Source organism: Pinus tabuliformis, chromosome 5_2, assembly GCF_031772625.1.
Source record: "Pinus tabuliformis cultivar Carrire ecotype Pingquan chromosome 5_2, CPIR1, whole genome shotgun sequence".
NCBI lineage: Eukaryota > Viridiplantae > Streptophyta > Pinopsida > Pinales > Pinaceae > Pinus > Pinus tabuliformis.
In genome coordinates this window covers 187,343,193-187,365,018 of record NC_142306.1, presented here as the reverse complement: position 1 = coordinate 187,365,018, position 21,826 = coordinate 187,343,193, and the positions used below count along the sequence as shown (strand labels likewise).

Here is a 21,826-nt window from a genome sequence, read left to right as displayed (position 1 = left end):
ATTTCACCTCGTAGCTAGCCCTACGAGGTATGAGAAGGCTCTCTCGGGTCAGATTTGATAGATCTTATAATATAATTAGGCTGACCAATTAGGATCAAAGATATTAGGCTAGTAAATTGATAAAGGGGGGTTGATTTAAAGATTTTTGGGGTTTTTTAATGGAATGACGGGGCTTTTCTGGGCTACATGGGCAAAATCACAGCTTCAAACAGAAAAATATAATGACTACACAGGTTATCAACTGAGGCAAGGTAGGCATGCAATTTAACACCAAATCTGGTTTCAAATGGGATGGCAAGACTGGTGAGGAGCTAAGGAGGGCAGACAATAACTCTGAATCCTCCTTAAACAGTAGAAAACATCGAATGCGAACAAACTTATAGGAGGAGCATATAATACTATGAATTCCTACCTAATCACTTCATTTGTTCAGCTTGAAAGGGTCATGAAATGAAATGGAACATAACTGATTACATATGAGACAAAGGGAAAAACTTATGCTAAATCAACATACCACATGAATCTCAGCAAACAGAGCTGTGAAATTCCATTAAATTCTCTGTCATAAAACTGTACAATAAAAAGCTCTCTGCTTCTCCAGAAGCTCCCAGCGCTCAAAAAAACTCTCCCTCCTTTTCCCTCTCTCTTTCTAATGAATCTTTTAATACAATAAATACATATGCTGCCCAAAACAAGGGCGCTGTTTTAACTAACTACACAAAAACTGGAAAGAACGTTTTCTTTTTAGTATATGAAACAAAAAACACTGGGGGAAAACAAATCGACCCCAAGATGAGGGATTTGTTTTTAGCCTTATTTAACAAAATAAACTAAAACAAAGCAATCAGCGCTTCCTGAAAATAAAAATACGCTCCTCCTTCTACTCGAACTGTTGAAAACTGATGAAGCGGTGGCATTAGTGGCATTACAGGTGTCAATTTCCATTGCTGAAGATAATCGAATCTTGTGTGCCAGTTTGCAACTGCAGTCAAAAATAGCTTATCGGTTCCTGATTCTTTGCTATGACAGGTGTTCAGGTAGCGCCAATGTCGAGGTTCATTTGAGCATATCACGTTCTAACATGAAAGCTGTTACAAAAGCCTCAGATTATCAACCCTATCTATCACATCTAGAGCTTTAGTCCTATTGATGTCAAAGTCTAAGGTTGGTAGTGTAGAATGTCGCCTCAGTCCATTAAACTCATTCTTCGTGTTGGTAGTGGGAGAGTGACTATTGCTTTTGATCAGCTTACATGTAGACTCGTCAATGGATCTTAACTTAGCTGTATCAAACTCTTGACTTTTACTTATCCCAGGTGTCAATTTTCTGAAATTTACAGCTTTTAACATATCTCTCTCTGCCTCAGAAAGCTCAAGAAGAGGTTTATCCTGTCCATTTGCTGTCGGAGTTGGATTTTCTGGATTTGTCGCAGGGAGATTTGCAGTCTTTTTATTGGAGAACGTACAGGTGATTTAATAGGAGACTTGTTGCCATTGAAGCTGTTTTTGGCTCGACTAACAAGATGATGAAGCCACACAATCAGTTCAAAAATGTAATATTCTGTCCTCTCTTTCTTTGCATAGTGAAAAGTTTGAACGAGTGTCAACTCATTGTGTCCAGGTAACCTTCGATCCAAGGCAGATCCTGTGCTTGCCCACTCTCCAACCCATCCAAACCCATGATGTGCTTTGGTTGTATTGGTAGCAACTGGAACAAGCCACGTTATATAGCAGTGATGTCTATTCCTTCAAATACATGAAGCGCTGCTTTCGACATTTCCTCGCTGATATTCGAGTCGCCCCAGCAATGCTCTGGCTTCCTCATAGTTAAGAGAAAGTCCCTCTCGAAACAACCATAGCAATGCCTTAGCTATCATAGTACTTCGACCATATATTACTTCAACTTGAATTCTCCTTATGACCATGACAGATACCATTGTAGTGATACTTCTTATGATAGGCATCACTGTAGTTTTACCAAGACTTATTCTCTGTGATACACTGTAACAATACTGAAATGTATTCATAGTACCGAAGCTTATACTACTGTGATAGAACTGAGTCCTATTCACTGCACTAGAATCATTGAAATATCACTGAGTTGAGATTACTGTGGTCATGTGATTTATTGAATTGAGGTCACTGTAATAGCGCTGAACAAAGGTAACACCGAGACTGTATTGACATGGTGACTGAGTTAGCATCGAGACCCTTTTTCTTCTGCCTGTGGTAGTACCGAGATCCTTCTACTGTGCCTAATCCGAGCTCCTGAAGCATCCTCTCTGAGATTACACTGAACCTCTCACTGAGGTGTCACCGAAACTGTCTTGAGCAAGCCTTCACATTATATTTGTACCGAAATCTGTATAGTGACATCTATGTAGACAAAAGTGCGTGCCAACGATGAAGTATCCGCAGTTACTAACAGCCTTCGTAGAACAGCACCATCTTTGACTGACAAACGCTTTATAACTGTATTTACCAGATCAGCATTTAAACCATTTGCATTTCTAGCTGAATCAGTTATAGCATGGTCTCCATGCCCACTCGTTAGAGCAGCCCTTTTCTTAACATGTTGCTCTCCTAGCTTTATGAACAAAGCAAGCCTAGACCACTGGAATTCCTTCCTTTCACTAAATACCAGTGAGTGAAGTATTTTCCTCATAGGAGTTGAATTATCAATAAGGAGTCAGATTTTTCCAAGAACCTTACTGAACTTTATGTCAGGAATGCCATCATTGTTGCATCGCCTAAAGCAACTTGCAATTCCATTTGCACTTGTCTGAGATCAGTTTCTGGTCTTATAATATCCATGTCAACCAAATCGATTACAAGAGAAGGCCAATCAGCATTAGCAATATGTACTATAGATGAAAGCATGGCAAGCTTATGTTTCTTCTCTATTCGACAAAGCAAACCAAAATCAAAGAACCCTATCTGGCCTGTTGATGTGTAAACAAGATTCCCAGGATGTGGATCGGCATGTAGCAATCCTGTATCCAAGAGTTGGACTAAAAATGCTTATACTCCCCAGACTCAAAAGTCGATTCCTTGCCTCCAACCGCTGCTGGTCTGAGTAAATGTGGCCACCTGGATTTAATCCCTTCGATATGAAAAGTAATTCTTTTGATTTATCACCAGTTATCCATTCCATTGTTAGTACTTTCCTTCCAGTCAGGTGCATGAATGCTATTGGCACTGAAACATAAGGCAAATTTGAAAGTGATGCAATATGTCTGAATTATTCTTTTCAAGGTTCCCTTTTATTGTCTCCATAAACTATCCAAGCAAGATTGCGAAGACCATAATGCATCATTGTCCCTATTTGCAAGTGTTGCATCTTTATGACCATCCGTGTACCATCTTTCAAAATACCACCATGAATTTGTGCAATTGATACTGCTGCAATTGGTATTTTCTCCACATAGATTTTTGCCTCTGATGCTAATGATATTCTGAATTGTGCTTGTGCAGGGATAGGGGCTTTGAAGTCGCTGCTAGTTTGAAGAGCTGAAGATGAAATTACACAATCTGAAAAGCAACATTAATGATTTCTTCTTCAAAACCCTGTTTTGAAGAAGAATCAATCTCTGATATAAGACAGAGTCTAACAAATCCAACAAGTGAAAGGGAGTAAGACACGTAGAGGAAACACATGGAATGACTTTCAGTGCTTGCAACCATGCATGTCATTGAAGACATAATGATATGAAAATGATAAGAAGTCCTTCAAGCTACACTAAGAGGTGTATTTCAAAATATGTGCTTCATTTTCCATACCTAACCTCCAAAGGGTTATGCATCAGATGGAGTCTTCATGTAGTCCCGATCTTCTATCATACCTTGGGTTCCTTGGTCTACTTATCTTCCTCCTCAGCTCCTTGAGAGTCCTCTAGCATGTCATCCTTCTTGTGATCACTAAGAGACACATCTCCACAGTTTCAGGATGTAAGGCAAACTGGGCATCTAGGGGAAAAACTGTGCATTTTTAAGATGCAAGACACTGTTGTGGGATGAAGTCCTGTGAGGACACCTCTGAGCAGTTTTAAGATGTAAGGCAGACAAGACAGCTGAGGGATAAAACTACAAAGTCTATGGAGAAAGTGGGTTCCGTCTGAGGGAGGGACACTAGAGGAAACCACTGTGCAGATTCGAATGCTAAGGGAGGTTGGGAAGGTTTCCCCTTGAAGAAAAATAAACTTCCCTTTGCATAACAAGCGATAATCTGCATCCCCAAAGATGACACATACTATAGAAATATAAAAGTGTGAACGACTCTTAAGATCAAAAAGGGGAGCTTGAGATCATCATCTTACCAATAAGTGACTAAGGAACAATTGATCACATGATCCATAGTAGGCTCTGAAATTTGAGTACATGCCAAAATTTTGGAGGGGGTTGCAGCCACTACAACAACCTTGCATAATCCTCCCTCAAGTGAATTCCTTTTGCATTTGATAGGTTGATAGAACAGGTTATTTTTTTGGAACTAACTTTTTGTAGACATGAGTGCATTTCTACTTCCATGTACTGCAAATATATGGAATATTAGCCTCTCATCCTCCACCAACATGATGCCTCTATTCACATGGAAATGACCATCCAAGTAGGCTGCTGAAAGCAGTACAGAAGGTGCCATGAACAACTCTAGAACAAGAGTTCCTATTATGTCAAATACCAATTGTTTCATTAACAAGTCCACTATTATAACATGGCATACCATAAAATATTTTTTCAATAAGAAATATTTCCCATAGGAGTTAGAAGATAGAGATATTTACATTAATATCAAGAGATCTAGATTTCATAAGGTTTCTTGCAGATATCTGGTGTTATTGTGTGCAAAAGCAATAGGATGAATAATGTAGGGTGTAGACTCCAAGAACATGATTTTAAGCAGTGTAAGTGGGAAAGATCTCACCACATATAAACCAAATGATCATCACTCATACTACAAGATGTCGAGTCCATAGGAGTATCTAAATTCAAATTTATATGCAACTTGGTCTCATTTGAATACAAAGGATATAATCAGGTCATGGTGGAAAGAACCAACAAAGTTTCGCTAGAAGCCAGAGGGGATCTATAGAACAAATTCCCTAAGGAAAGTTTACCAGTACCTCCTAGTTACGTGTTGCAAACTATATGGGTGAGAAAGCACTAAATTTTGTGAGGAAGGATGGATTTACATGCTTTCCCCAATTGTTTGAGAAGGGAATATCTTTAAATAGTCAGATATACTTACCAAACAACTGCAAAGTAATGCGTCTAAGGTGAAGAAGCCATTACAGGGTGAGGAACCTCAATTTTATATTTTTTCCTACTATCTCAATGTAATTTGTGCTCACAATGAGATCCTAGGTGTAGAGTGGAAATGGACCTCACAACAACTTCATGTCATCATCTATTGTAAGCTATTGTTGAGATTCAGTTATAGAGGGGTATATGAAAAAGTGGTTGAGAACTTCTTTGTCATGTTATATCATATGACCTTTGAAGTTTAACCACCTTGCATGACTAATGAGGCTAAAGAAGGAGTTGTCGAAGTAACAAATCGATTTGCTTCTCCTCAAGGCACATACATCAGTGTTTTTGGTTCCTAAATACCTTCACATCTCATGCCAATGTATGTGACCAACAAGTTGGTCATGCAAGAGATTAAATATCAACCTTGCAGAGGACTCTCCTAGTTGTTGAAGAAGAAGAAGAAGTCACCTCGACCTTTATTTCCCTGCAAGTAGGGTCATACAAACTTAAGAATTTGAAGGAAACAAGAGTAGAAGTTGAAGAACTTAACCTCCTCAAGTTTGTTGAAATGAGTTTTCATTGCTACGACTTGAGAGGTGTGTGTAAACAACAACGATCTAAGTTTCATTTCACCTGGACATATGTTGTTGACTCTCAGGAAGATGAGTAAAATATTAATAATTGGTATTGTTGTAGCCTAATATTGCATAGTTAAAATTCTTAAATATTTTGTAAGAAAAATCCAACAACAAAACAAAATGGGAAGTCTTCTATATTTTTTTCCACTAAAGGTTCTTGAACCAGAAGAAAAGGTTACAACAATAAATTCAAGGCTTAAGCAACTTTTATTAACATGCTTGAAAGACTTGGTGATAAAACATCCATAATATGAGTTTATAAAAATATTTCTAGTAAATGTTCTTATCATCTTTTTGGCAAAGACAACTTGAAAGAATTGCTTGTAGGTCCAAGAGAAAAGGGAAAATTAGGCTCAACATTCGATTGATTAAATGGTCTATGAAAGAAATTTGGTTTTATAAGCTTTATTTTGCTCTCGGGTATGATTTTCAACTTATCACATGTTGTTTGTGATTAGGTTATTAGACCCAATCTCCAGATAAAGTCTGAAGGACAACTAAGTCAATCATCCAATCCCCATCAAACACCAAGCCAAGGATTCCAATCCCCATCAAACACCAAACCAAGGATTCTACATGGAGGAGCTCATAGCCAAGAGAGAGGAACATTATATTGTGCACAATGCATCAAATGAAATTATGTGCAATGGGAATTATAAGATACATATTAGATTGTTGCCACACAAATGTGGTATATATACCATGAGTGCATAATAAAATGATCTTATGAAAGTTCTCAATGAATGGTAGGGGATGCAGAGATGGTTGCTCACAGCTTTACTCAATCAAATCAATAGAAAACAATACGTCTTTTCAAATGGAATTGAGAAAATGTCTTCTGACTTTGCAGAACACGTGGCTCACAAATGAGGATGTGATAACTTAGTACCATATTTTTTTCAAATAAGGTTTGCATGCTACAAATATATGGTGGTTGTGGATCCGAGTTCATTCTATAAGCTCTCCTTGAGACCAAGTATACATAATTACACCTCAAATAATAGGAGTTGGGACATTCTCAATTAGACAGTTATATGCCTTATTTATTAAATCGGTGAAAATCATAATGCTCTTACAGATATGATTTCATGTGGCCACTGCCAAATATTGGAGCCTAACCTATTAATGATGCTTCAGGCATTTCGAGCATCTAAAATTATGGAGTTAAGAAATAGGGCACACATCTTTGTTCCTAAGGTACGATGTTTAATGGGATTCCTCGATGAAACTAAAACTCTAAATTATGGTGAAGTGTTTATTCAAATTCATGATGCTCCTGGAAACAAACAATTGCATGGTGTGGGGCGGGATCAGACTTCAATAATGCAAGGAAAAGTAGTTATAGCAAAAAAATCATGCCTTCATCCAGGTGATATATGAATCTCATTGGTTGTGAACACTCCTAAACTTCGACATATGGTGGATTGCATCATTTTCCCGCAACAAAGAAAATGGCCCCATCCGAATGAGTGATCTGGAATTGATGTATATGGTGATATTTATTTTGTAAGCTGGGACAAGTCTCTCATTCAACCTCCACAAGTGCCGGAACAATCGATAATTCCGACGAGTCGACGTAATCGAGGTTTAGTTGATAGAGGACCCTTGGCAAGCATTTTGTCCAAACAAATCATCACCAAATCTATAGTCAGGATGCATCCCGGTGGTTCTCGCTCACTTTTCCCAAAGCACTATGAGAACCCCCAGAAGTAGGAAATGGTTTTTCAAAATCGTAAGTGGCTTATGATGTGGGTATGAGAAAGACTAGGGCGGACATGCACTTTATATATTTTTCTGTGTTTTTTGATTAAAAAATTCGATATGTATATGTATATGTATATGTATATGTATAGACACACATAAAAAAATTAAAAGATGTCGAGCTTTATTTTATAAAGTGGATTCGTTGTATTTAATATTATATATAATATATATAATATTAAGTTAAAATTTGTAATTTTTATTTTATTAAAAAAACATTTCTATAACTGTCAATGAGTCAATTTTACAATGGACCGAAACAGTTAGACTAGGAAGGCTAATAAAAGTCTAGAAAAAATTGTTTGTATGGATTCGAAGGTTGGAGTCCAAAAATGGATGTAATGACAATCTCTCAAGAATTTTGTCAATGAGATCCCAGTTTTATTCCAGCTTTGATAACTTTAGTGTTGTTTTCTCTTTCATTTATTTTTCATTTCATTTGTGTTTTTTTTCTTTTGGTCAATTGTATGGAGCGGTAATCTTTGTAAATTCAAGATTATGAATTTACCCTTAGTACTCAATTTTTAATATAAAATCCTTAATAGGCAGTCCACTTCCAAAAATTCATACACGAATTCCTATTTTTTTCCATCATTCTTTCTATAAAGTTTGAACTCAGATTCTTAAATGCCTGAGTTGTAAAACCATGTTCCTTTTCATTTTCCTCTAGCCATATTTTTAATTCAAAACTTTACAATTCTCATTGAACTGGACATACTGGTTTCTACTAATAGGTTTTTAAATTAGAGAAATCATTACAACTCTCATGGCATCACTCTCCATCCATATATTTTAAAATCTTTATAAGTTCTTGAAGATGTCCTCGGCATTGGTTCCCTTCCACCCAGGAATTGTCTCTAGTTAAATAACATCAATTGGCGGTTTTAGAGTTCCTAGAGAAAAATTCAAGATCTTTTATTGAGATACTAGGGTGAATATAAGTCCCATCAACAATATCTCTCAAAGTTGTATGTAATGCAGAGGAAGAGCAATGAAACAATAAGAAAATTTGATAGGAGTTTTCATAATTTTTATTTCAGTATGACCAAGGAAATTCAACCTCTTGAAATCGTTGCTATGGTATATTATACAACAACCCTTCACTCTGATCTAGATTTTTACCTTAGCGAGAGGAGACTTGCAACCCTGGCGCAGATATTTATTGATTCCCAGAAAATTTAAAATAACCTCAGGCTTGTGAGAAACTTCCAGGTAAAAGTTTGCATACTAAATTAGATGCAAAAGAGCAGGATAAAGAGTATGATCAACACACATTATATCAAAGTTTTTGTATGTTTCAACATGAAGATGAGATTATATACACAATAAACATTTTTTCCTATTATGAATAGATGGATGAATTTGCTATGAACTTCTTTGAAGATAATTTTGCAACCAACAATTGTACATGCTCACTGTTTACAAAATATTTTGATGACAATGGTGAAATTGTTTTAATTCCGGATGAAAAATTACCACATCATCAATTTCTTGAAGGCATGTGCAAAATTCTCCAAATTTCTTTTTTCCAATTGATTGCTTATCGGAAGATTTATGTGGCAATTTGTACAAAGAATTATGTTAGCATATCTTTGAGGCTAAATTTTTTTTGTCAAATTATGTTAAAGAAGTTTATTTTACCGATTTAAATCATCTTTATCTAAAATCAAGAAAATTTGACATTGATCCTGACTTTTCTCAAGATCCCATGGCAAGTTGTTTGAAAGTTTTCATCAGTTCAAAGTCTTCATGTCACTATGAATTTTGTGATCCCATCTCAGTTCAAATGGAGTCTTCTATTTTAAGGGTTCCAAAGTTTGGTATGCTACCTGTTTGCAACAACTACAACTATAGATGTAATCGGTTCATAAACTTTGTGTTGTATCTATTAAGTTGTCTTCCTATTTTCAGTTGCATGCATGAAAGGATAGCAGTGAATAAATTTCTGAAGTGGTTACTTTGGAAATTTACATTCACTTGAACAACTGAGTTTAGATGATAAAATTGTGACATTTTACATAAATAAACCCTCTTTATGAGCATTTAATTACATTTGCACATGTTTTTATTTTAGTTTGTAAGTTGGTAAATAGGAAGACAGAGGCCCGGAAACCATTCTTCGCACATATGGTGGATTGCATCATTTTCCCACAATAAGGAAAAAGGCCCAATCTGAATGAGTGCTCTAACATTTATCTAGGCGGTCATATTTATCAACTTACACTTCTTTGTAGCTTATTTTGGCCAAACACTTCTTCGCTAAATCTATAGTCAGGATGCATCCCTGTGGTTCTCGCTAACTTTTCCCAAATCACTTTTGAGAACCCCAGGAAGCAGGAAACGGTTTTTCAAAACTGTAAGTGGATTATGACGTGGGTATGACAAACAATGGGCCTGCTCGCACTTTATATATTTTTCTTTGGTCGAGATTTATTTCATAAAGGGTATATGTACTATTTATCATTATATATAATATATATTATTAAATTAATGTTTTTAATTCTTATTTTATTAAAAAAAATATAATTGTCAATGAGACAGTTTACAACTGACCAGAATAGTTAGATGAGGAATGAAAATAAAAGAAAGGAGAAAATAGTTTGTAGGACTTCATAGGTTGGAGTCCAGAAATGAATGTAATGACAAAATCTACAAAAACCTATCAAGAATTTTATAAATGAGATCTCTGGTTTATTTCAACATTGGTAAACTGCAATGTTGTTTTCTCTTTCATGTATTTATCATTTAATTTGTGTCTTTCTTTTTTCGGTCAAGAGAATGTAGCAATAAGGCATTTTAAATTCAATACTATGAATTTACCCTTTGTAATTAGTTTTTTATTGAAAACCCTTAATAGGTGCTCCAATTTCATAAATTCATACCCAAATTTTTAATCTTTTCCACCATTCTTTCTATAGAGTTTGAATTCAAATTCTTAAATGCCTGAGTTGTAAAACCATGTTCCTTTTCATTTTCCTCTAACCATCATTTTAATTCAAAACTCTTTCATCCTCATTAAACTAGCCATATTGGTTTCTAATGATAGGTTTTTGAATTAGAACATTCATTATAGCTCTCATGGCATCACTCTCTAGCCATATATTTTAAAATATTTATAAGTTCTTGTAGATGTTCTAGGCACTGGTTCCCTTGTATCCTGGAACTGTCTCTAGGGAAATAATGAGTATAATTCTTCCAGGGCACATGGACCATGTGACGAGGCAGGCCCTTCTAATACAACTCATGTACCATATAATGTTCAAGAAGAGAATCAACAGGAAGAGCTTACTCCAGTTAGTTTTGTTGGGACAAAGAGGAAGATCGTGCATGATCCTGAGGAGGAGAGGAGCAAAAAAATCATTGCAAATCAAAACACCTAAGGTGGAATTGAAGCGAAGAGGAAAAGAAAGGAAATTAGAAGAAGCATGGAAGAGATGCGAATAGGCGCAGAAATGAGAAGAAGAGTGCAAACAAGAAGAGGAACGCAAGAAGAACAAAGAACAAGAAAGGAATAAGAGGGAAGACATGCATAAAATAAAGGAATAGCTGAAAAGAAGAAAAGAAGAAACATCAAGAAGAACCATTGCAAAAGCAAAGGGAAGAAGAAGAACAAAAAAAGCTATTAGAAGAAGAAGAAAGTAGGAGGAAACATGAGGAAGAATTTGCAAGAGATTTGGAGGGAGAGGAACACAGATGATGGACAAGAGGAGGATGACCAAGAAGAAAATATTGTGTCGATTGTATAACAAACAAGCTATCACCCCCCACCTCCTCTTACCAACATCCATATCCCATTCAGTGAAATGAGAATAATTCCTCCACTTAATGACAAGGTCATTGATATTTATAACTTCACCTTCGATGAGATGAAGAGAAAAATAGTACATGAAAGACGAAGCTATTTCCTGAATGATCCTAATCACCCTATTTCCATTCAAACGGAAAGGGTGATTGTGTTGAATACCAATAAGAATCCAAGAGCAGTCGATGTAGTGAATGTAGCCTTTGCAGAAGCCACAAATAAGAATAATGATTTATTAATGCAAGAAAATAAACAATTAGCAAAGGATTTGGCTTCTGCAAGGTAGCATATTGATCATCTCCTCGTTGAAAATCAAAGGTTGTCTTCCACTAATTCTAACATAAGAGAGCTACAAGTAGCTATATTTAGAGAGATTTAGTCACTAGGAGACATAATGAGGTAAGTGTATGAGGAAATGATCACTCTAGATAAGGAAATGGTACCTTTGCAAGCGATACATAAAGGATTGCAGGAGAATGTGAAAGTTCTAAAGACAACTTACACAACTATAAATGCGATATAGGAATGGGGCACCAAATATGGGAATGCACTCGCAGTGTTGGTTAGGGAAGGAAGGAAGAATGCTAAGAAGGACAAAGCATAGATCAAAATGTTTATATAGGTCTATGAGTAGCTCAGCAATTATGTAACCAAAACCATATCAACTTATTCATGACTGTACTATGGATTGGATGCCTTGGTGAGAATGCAAAAAATGCCTTCTATTGGTGTATTTGTGGAAACAAAGAGAAGTAATGCTATTAGGAAAGAGATAGAAAATTTCTTGAGAAACATTAGACAGGTGACCACTTAGGATTATTTAGAAGTAACAAAATAATTTGTTCTACAATATGTAGTTGAGCCAACCAAGTTGCATATGAAGTTATTCTTGTTGTGGAACACCATACAAACATGTTCCAAGATTATAAATCCAAACGAATTAGAGGGAAATATTAAATATAATCCATATCTTCTATTGAAGATTGGAAATACAACAATTTAATATAAATCTTGGCACCAAAATGTTACAACGGAGCTATAGGTTACGATCGGTGAGTTGTAGTTTCCTAAAGTTTTAACATGATGCATTTATTTTGCCTTATGCCTATAATCCAAATATTGTCCAATGTAATTTTTCATTTGAATATAATAATAAAACAAGGAATTTGAGTGGTCATTAGGTAGTCCAAAGTTCATAAGGGAAGCTCAAGTGTCATATGGAAGCTCTAAAGTCATGAGGGAGCTCAAGAGTCACATGGGAGGTGAAAGGTCACCTCATTTGTTATAAATACACCCTCATGCCTAAAAAGAAGGGACTTCTAGAGAGTTATCCTTGGCTTCTCTAGTTTACCATAGGAGAGAAGACCATTCACTGGAGAAGAAAGGGGTAGATTCATGTTCCATTATTGGGGCTAGTATTTCATCATTGTAATTGTGTACTTGGAAATTTCACTTAATACTTAGAAGCTCTTATAGTTGACACACTTTCATGCATGTATCATGGATGTTTTAAGACTATTCTTTTAATGTTTGTAGTATATGTTCGTGTCCATACATACTAAAGAAAATATACTATTTCGTTGGCTTTGGTATATATCTTGTTGAATGTTTGTTATTTTCTTTCATGATCATTATTATCTTGTGAGCTATTTTGCAGCTTAACTAAGGATTCTTTCTTTGCTCGTGTGTGTCTCTATTAGGATAGTACTATTACTTTTAATATAGAGGATCACTCTTTATTTCCCTTTCAATGGAAGTGCCTTATATACATTGTAGTTGGTCTTTCACAAAGCTTACGCACTTGTTAACCTCAAAGCTATGTGTATGATCTCTTATGTTATTTATTACAACCATGGTTGACCCTTAAGATCATTGTAATGATGGTTAGGCTCATATTCGGGATGGGACTCCTATCCCAAATGGTGTGAGGTATAATTGAGACTTCATACTAGGGAGACTCCCTACTGTTGGAGGCTTCCAACACCGTCAATAGGTCCTTTTGAGGCCTTACACTTCTTTGTAGCTTATTTTTATCTCTCTTCGTGGTTGCTAATGGGCAAATAAAAATGTTGGTTGAACTCAAGATAGAGATCTCATGAGTATTGAGAACATAGTGATGACGACGATGATCATCATGTGTAGAGAGTAAGGGAAAAATCTTTCTATTTATAGTAAAATGTTAGGATAGATCTAGGTCTAGTTAAACTATAAAATATTATTAGACCAAATCAAGATATAACAGTTAGGCGTATTTTATTATATTTAAGAGAGGAAAAGGTTAATGAAATGGTCAAAATTCTTTATTTAGTGAACTAACTCAAAAAATAATGATTAATTGAGTTAATTAGGATAAGTGGTTAAAGTAATTAATAAATAAAAATGATTTATTAATTACTTTAAAGAGATATGGTCAAAATGAGATAGAAATAATTACTGAATAATAATTTAATAATTATTCCATAGGAGGAATGTGTAATGATTAAGGAATAATAAATAAATAATGGTTTATTTAATTATTCATGGGAAATATGGTCAAAAGGAGTTAAAAATAATTAATAAATAATTATTTCAAGGGGGAGAGGTTAAATGATTAAGGAATAATAAATAAATAATAGTTTATTTAATTATTCCTGTGGATGGGTGAAAATATTTTTAATTATTTTCGCAAAATGGATACATATGAAAATAACTTGAAATTAAATGAATTTCTAAGTTATTTTCAAATGGCTAAGCATAAATAACTTAGAAAAAGTGGTTCTCTAAATTATTTCCTAAGGTGAAAGTGGGATTTTATGTGTAAAACCCATACTACATAGCGCACTTTGATTATCCTAGTGGAAAATGGATAGGTGATCACTTTTTAGGTGATAACAAAAATATTAAAATTGCAATCCTTTCACCACCCTAAACATTGGATGCAAAGAAAATGAAAATAATGAGTTCGAAGTTTTTTTTAGAAAACAAATATTCTATTGTTGAGACAACTTGAGGAGTATATTTAGTTTTTTTGGCACTAGAATTGATCCATATGAAGTGACTATTAATGCAATAAAGGTTGTTGAATTGTTACAGCTGAAGGCACAAAACTTCATGCCAAGGAACTAGGAAAATATTCATTTTCTTCATTTGTTTGAGGGAAGAATTGATCTTTTCAAGGCTACAATGTTTGATGATAATATTAATTGGTTGTTTTGAAAGCAAGAGGTATGAGGAGATGACAAGTTGATAAATATTTTTTTGTTTTGTTAGAAATATATTTGTACAATCTAGCTTGTCTAGAGAGGTTGTGTTAAAATGGATAGCAATTGTGACAAAAAAGATTCAAGAAACAATTCATAATGTTATAGCAACTACTGAAGAGTCAAGCTTGTTAGCTACTAGAACACCTACAATAGCAATGGGCTTCATTGAAATCTTAGGTGATAGGAGGTAATGGGTACAAATACCATAAGGAGTGCAACTATTATAAGTAACTTTGTTGTAATAAGAAATATTCCCCCCTCCCTCCCCCCACTTATGTATGTTTCTCATTTCCTTTATTTTGCAGGTTATATTACAAGGAGATAGGAGCTTTATGTCAAGAGATTCAACCACTAAGGGCATCAACCATCCACTTTTAAATCTATGGCATGTATATCATCCTTTCTCTTGTATATTTTAGCAATGCATTGCATGTGTGTCAATAAGGTTTAAGTAGGTCTCTAGAACTATTTGTCATAGGTCTTGGGAAATCCTATGGGAATTAGTACTCTTTATATATATGAAAATCCATCTAAATGGTGAGAAAACCTAGTTGGAATGTGAGGCTTATCTACTCCCTTTTGTCTAGATAGAAATGAGGCAAATGCAAAGGAGTAGGCACTCTCTATGGATTTACCTAAGACATATGGCCCATGGGTTGTTGCAGAACATAAAACCATTATATTTTCCTCTCTCTCTCTCTCTCTCTCTCTCTCTCTCAGCTACACTTCTCTAATATGGAACAAAAATGCACGTGAATAGAATGTAACCCATTTTACTCCTAGTGTTCAAATTATAATGCAGCTACAATGGCCTAGTTATAACATAGCCTTATAGCCAACTAGGGCTGAAATTTGATCCATTCAACTCTCAACATGAGTTACAATTAAAATAAATTAGATTCTTATTCATGTTCCCCATATGGCTAGACCCTTTTCCATGAGTAATATGGGATGATGTGGCATCCTCTCAAATTATGGTGGTTAATCACAATAGGTCAACTTTTAGGAAGCATAACTTTTGCATCCAAAATTTGATTTGTACAATTATTGCATTGTTGGAAAGATATTTGAGTGTAAAATAGAATCATGGGTGCTACACTTAAGTGTAAAATCACCCCCCCCCCGCCCCCCGGCAAAAAAAAAATGTCATTTAAGGCCTCAAACTAGCCCCAAAGGTTTTTGAACCTATCTCTCCAAACAAAGTCTCACCACTAAAACTATTATTTTAAGTTGATTTCTCTAATTTTTCCACACTTAAAGAATAGATATGGGTGAAAAAATATAATGATACAATTGTGAGCATATCCTATCCATTTAAAAAGGAAGTAAATGAACAAACTATAATAACAAAAATGAATAAATAGTTTGAAATTGTTTCAACTCAAATTCTTGGCAAGGGGAAATTCTAGTCCTATTATTGAGAGCATATTGGCAATTATCAAGCCACCCACTCTCATCTTAGTGGCCTTACCTCTAACTTCTAGGTTTCTAGGATAGTGTCATAGACTAAAGGGGAGAATCCTAAATAGCTAAACTAGGTCATGTTTGCTTTGGATATACAAAGGAGAAAAATGACCCAATTCAACTAATAATAAGATAGCTCACCCACCCCCAAATGCAATGGGACAAAGAGAAGGTGAATGAAATATAATCCTAGCAAAATGATGGACTGGCCCCCTTAAACTTCACCATAGAAAAGACTATAATGCTACCAATAACATTATTACTGTTTAATTAGGTCACAAACTCAAGATATTTATGAAACAATAAATGCTCATGTCACCAATGAGAATTCAAACTATCAATAAGCCTATATTGTAACCATGATGATGGTAAAATTGTATTAAGAAGTGTGATCATAATCAAACTTTGTGCATATCAACACAATGATTAAATTAACATGAGTGGCAAGTTTGCAATGTCCAGGTGCAAGGATTATAATGATTCAATGATTGCCAACCATACCAATGACATAGTGAGCGATGAAAAATATGATATGAGATAGATAGCTACCTAAATATGTGTTCAAATGGAGATGAGGACTAATAATATTGTGTAGAATGATTGCACCTTAATGGGAGGGTATACATGGACCCCTTGTGGCTTAGAACACATTTTTTATACATTTCATGGCTAAGGGAAGATTGAGGGAATGTGATATTTATTGAAAATGCTATTCTATAGGATTAGGCTAATGGTTGAATGATGTTGGGCCTTTCATAGGATATTGGATAGAATTGGGATTATGTTTGATTGTTGGGAAAGTGATCAAGAGAACATGAGGGTGGATATGATATGAACCAATCATGTGCGATAACCAATGAGTACCACAAGCAAGTCATGACTCCCCTCTTGCAAATAGATATTACCTAAAACATTAAGTTGCTAATGAGAGAGAAATGTTTGTGTAGGAGAGACAAACCTTAGGGTGAAATCATAACTAATTATATGTCGGGTGACTCCTACGCCATGTATATTAGGGTTTTGAGGCCGAATTTCACACAAGAAATTAGAACTTTGAAACTTCATACATCTAGGATAGAAATAAGTTAATGAATTTGCGGGCCACATTGTGAGGGTAGATAAGTCAAGGACACAAGAAGTGGTGTTTTGGGACAACCCATCATGGAGAAAATTGAGGGACACAATACTAAGGTATATAAGTCATAATTTGAGGTAACGACAATTGGTTATATCACTCTTGGTATGTTGCCATTGATGTCAAATGGTTATCAAGGTTTGACGTCAATTAATGATCTTTATCCAATGAAGATTTAAGGTTGATTACAATGATGTGTAAGGTTGATCCAATGAAGATTCAAGGTTCATTACAATGATGTGTAAGGATGATCCAATGAAGATTTAAGGATGAGTATAGTGATGTTGGTTGTCTTATAAACAAAGTAAATGCATGACACATGGGAACTTGAGAACAAGGTATGAAGAACTTGATATTTCCATTGAACATGAATATTATCATTAGTGTACAAAATGTTACATGTCAAGTTTACATTTCCACCAAGTGCACTCTCTTGGCTTATATCCAAGCCATGAAATCTCTACTTAGTATCCATATTGCAATCTAATTCACACAATCATGTCAATGGTGTTGAAAGTGTTGTAGAGGGATTTGAAGATGAGCCAAAAGGGTGGATGATGTTCCTGAGAAGAATAACAAGAAAAAAATCAAAATGAAACTAAATATATGTTTCTTTTAAATGAGCATAAAGTGCACATACGCGTATTGTATTTAACAAAAACACGTACACATCTTGTAGCATGGATAAGGAAAATTATGATCCCTAACTTATGCAATCATTGATGTTGTATTATGTTAATTCAGTTTTTCTTTAATAGTACAAGGTCCATTTGTCTTGAATTGACCTTCAAATTCAAGAATGAAGAGGTAGACCACAAAGAGCCTTGGAATATAAAGAGGCAACCTTTTACTTCATATTCCTGCATGGAATACAAATAGTCAATGAACTTTGTATATAAAAAAGACACATTTTTGAATGGTAAAGATGTTAGAGAATTGAATTCCATGAGAACAAGTTCATGAATATCCTGGTAAAGAGAGAAAGAGGAAGAGGAGCAAAAGTGAAGTAGAATTGAGGAAGAGGATTCGAGGAGATAATCAATTGAAAAGAGGATAGAAACAAAGTTGAAAGCAGAGACAAAGACCAATTAAACCAACAAAGTAAATTTGTAATTTTATTATGGGATAATTGTCTCCTTTCAGGTAGTAGCCTAAAAAAGAGCAGGTTGGAGCCTATAGGAGAAGGAGTATGAGATTCCTAGAAAGTTGTAGCTTGCAAAAGAAGATTGACTTAGAATTCTTATGTAGGTAGAAGCCTACAGAAAAATTGTGTAAAATAGGAAGTGGGTGCTTGCCTTAACAATGCAATAGCCAAAACTCGTGGTTTCTCTCTTTATGGGTTTCCACTTATATCTGGTGTCTACATGTGCTGAATGTATTGCTTATGTGTATGATTTTGAATTAATTTTTAATTGTTGTAAAAATATACACATATGCTAATTGTAAAAGAAAATATTAAAAGGATATTAAAATAATTTGAAATCGGTCATTTGAAAGACATAATTATTGATTCACCCACCCTCTTAGTAATTTCTAAGTTTTCAACAATTGTTATCAAAGAAATATCCTTATGTATTAGCCCAATAGCTGGAAGGAAGATCTAGATCATAAGAATGGCCAGTCAAGAAGGATGTTCAACAAATAAATATCCTTTGTTTAATGACACTAATTATACCTCTCAAAAAGTAACAATGAAAACATATTTAATGCCCCTTAGTGCATATTTCTAGGCCTCAATGGAATGTGGCTATGAAAAGCCACTACTAACAGTAAAAGAAAATAATAAAAGGATATAAAAATAGTCTGAAATTGGTCATTTGAAAGACATAATTACTTATTTACCCACCCTCTCAGTAATTGCTAAGTTTTCAACAATTTGTATCAGAGAAATTTCCTTATGTATTATTCCAATACTTGGAAGGAAGATCTAAATCATAAGAATGGCCAGTAAAGAAGGATGTTCAACAAATACATATCCTTTATTTAATGACACTAATTATGCCTCTTGGAAAGTAACAATGAAAACATATTTAATGTCCCTTGGTGTAAATTTCTAGGCCTCATTGGAATGTGGCTATGAAGAGCCACTTGTAATAGGTAACAAAGAAGACAAGATTGAATTGACATTCAATGAAAAATCCATGAATTATATCCTTAGTGGACTAACTGAATCACAATTTATAAAAATAATGTGTTGTAAGAATGCTAAAGAAATGTGGGATAAACTGAAAAAATTCATGAAGGAGATGGCAAAGTAAAAAGGCCTAAATTACAAGTTTATAGAATGTAGTTTGAGTCTTTGAGAATGAGACAATGAAGATATAAAAAAATTATTTCTTCGAGTTAATGAAATTGTTAATTTTATGAAGGGTCTAGGTGAAGAAAGGAAGTTTATAAGAAGATAAACTTATAAACTCCCTCCCTACCAAGTTTAATCCTAAAGTATCAGTTGTTGAATAAATGTCTAACATTGTAGAGATAACAGTGGATCAATTGCTCAATTCCCTAATAACATACGAAATGAGGATTTCAAAAGGAAATTTAATCACAAGGGATGCAACATTCAAAGCAGATAAAAAATCTATAGAAGACCAAGAGTGCTCATGTTGAAAGTTGAATGATGAAGAAGAAAAATTTGTGAGACAACTAAAGAAATGAACTAGTAAGTATAAAGGTAAACTTCCATTTAAATGCTTTAATTACGGAAGAGTAGGGCATTATGCCTCAAAATGTCCATTTAAGATGGAAGAGAATAAGTTTAAAGGTAAAGATAAGAACAAATTTAACAAAATGAAGAATGAGAAAAGTTCTAAAAGGAAAATCCTTTATACATAAGAAGATAATAGTTCCTCTCATGATACAAATGAATCCTCTTATGAAGAAGGAATTAGTGGATATATGCTTATGTCTTTAGATTCTGAATCTGAAAGAATTTATGATTGTGAGTTGAGTGAAGCAGAAGAAGGTGAAGTAGATATTTAGGGGGAGCTAATTAGTGCCCTAGATGGAATTGAAAGGCTCAAGCAAAAGAATATAAAAAATAGAAAATAAAATCTTGATTATGTTAAATAGAAACCTAGTTCTAAAGAACTTATCCAGTTAAAAGTTGAATTAGAAGAGGCCAAAAAGGTGGAAGACATCCTGTTATAATAGTTAAAAGAGAAAGGCAAAGAATGTGAGAGGTTGGAATAAGAAGTAGTTTCTTTGAGAAAGAAACTAGAGAAAACACAAGCTAAGTTGAATATGAACCTTAAACATATTAAGGAGTCTAAAATGCTAGATGATATATTGAATGCTTAGATATCTCCTCTTATAAAAACTAGTTTGGGGTATGAAGGAGAAACCAATGAGAAGAATACAAAAGATAAAAATACCATTATATTTGTCAAATATGTCACGGGAGATAATGACAGTTGTCAACAACCAAAGAATAAGGATGTTAGTAGCACAACTCAGCAATAGAAAAATATTCATCCCATTCAACATCAACAAAGTACTAATCCTACTTAGCTGCAATAGACAAGAATATTGTACAAGCAAGAAATAAGTTATCGTAGACCTTATTTCTTCATAAGACAAAACTATTAGATATTAAGGGGATTATATTCACAAGCATCTTCTTTCCCCAAGTATGAATTTTTTTCTATGGATATTTTTATTTATGCAAACAATTTGGCCACAAGGATGTGAGCTATAGAGCATACATGAGAAGCAATGAAATAAGAAGTATGAAAATAAATGAAGTAAGCAATAGATTTGTAAATGCAAGAACAAACATGAAAAGGAACAATAATCCATTTACATAGTTTTTTATGTCACCGAATGTTACTGCCTTAAAAATTTTGGACATAAGTCTTATGGATTTCAACTCAGAAACTTCATACCAAAGTCTTAAGACAATCACATGATAGAGGAACCAATGTCATGGAAAAAGAAAAAGGAAGAGAAAAAAACTAGTAAGTGTGGCCTAGTTCTTTATGCTCAGTACAAGAATAGATAGTGGTATGTGGATAGTGGTTGCTCCAAGCATATGACCGAAGACAAGATAAATTTCTTGTCTCTAGATGAAAATAAATCTAGAAATATCACCTTTAGCAATGATGCAATAGGAAAAATAAAGGGAAAAGTTAAAGTTATCTTAAATAATGGCAAAGGTAAGGCATAAGATGTATTGTGTGTATATGGACTAAAACATAACTTGTTGAGTGTGAGTTAGATGTGTGACAGAGGATATGATGTTATCTTTAGAGCTCAAGAATGGGAAATCAGGTCAACTACAATAGGAAATATATTGGCCAAAGGAATCCGAACATAAAACAAATTATATGTTTTCAAGGAAGACAATGAAGAATGTCATTTGGGAAAATAAGATGAGTGTTGGTTGTGTCATAAAAGAATGGGAATATAAACTTTAACCATATCATTAGACTCAATAAAATGGGAGTTGTAAGAGACTCTGCTAAAGAGAATGAAGCCTCAAAATCCTATCTTCAAGTCATGTCAAATGGGGAAACAAGCTCATATTTTGTTCAAAACTA

General features: G+C 34.4%; 1 pseudogene; it reads right to left on the bottom strand.

The window, feature by feature from the left end:
* Window positions 1–1,091: 1,091 nt before the first annotated feature.
* Window positions 1,092–2,664, bottom strand: LOC149158195 (protein PSK SIMULATOR 1-like; annotated as a pseudogene).
* Between the last annotated feature and the right edge of the window lie 19,162 nt (window positions 2,665–21,826).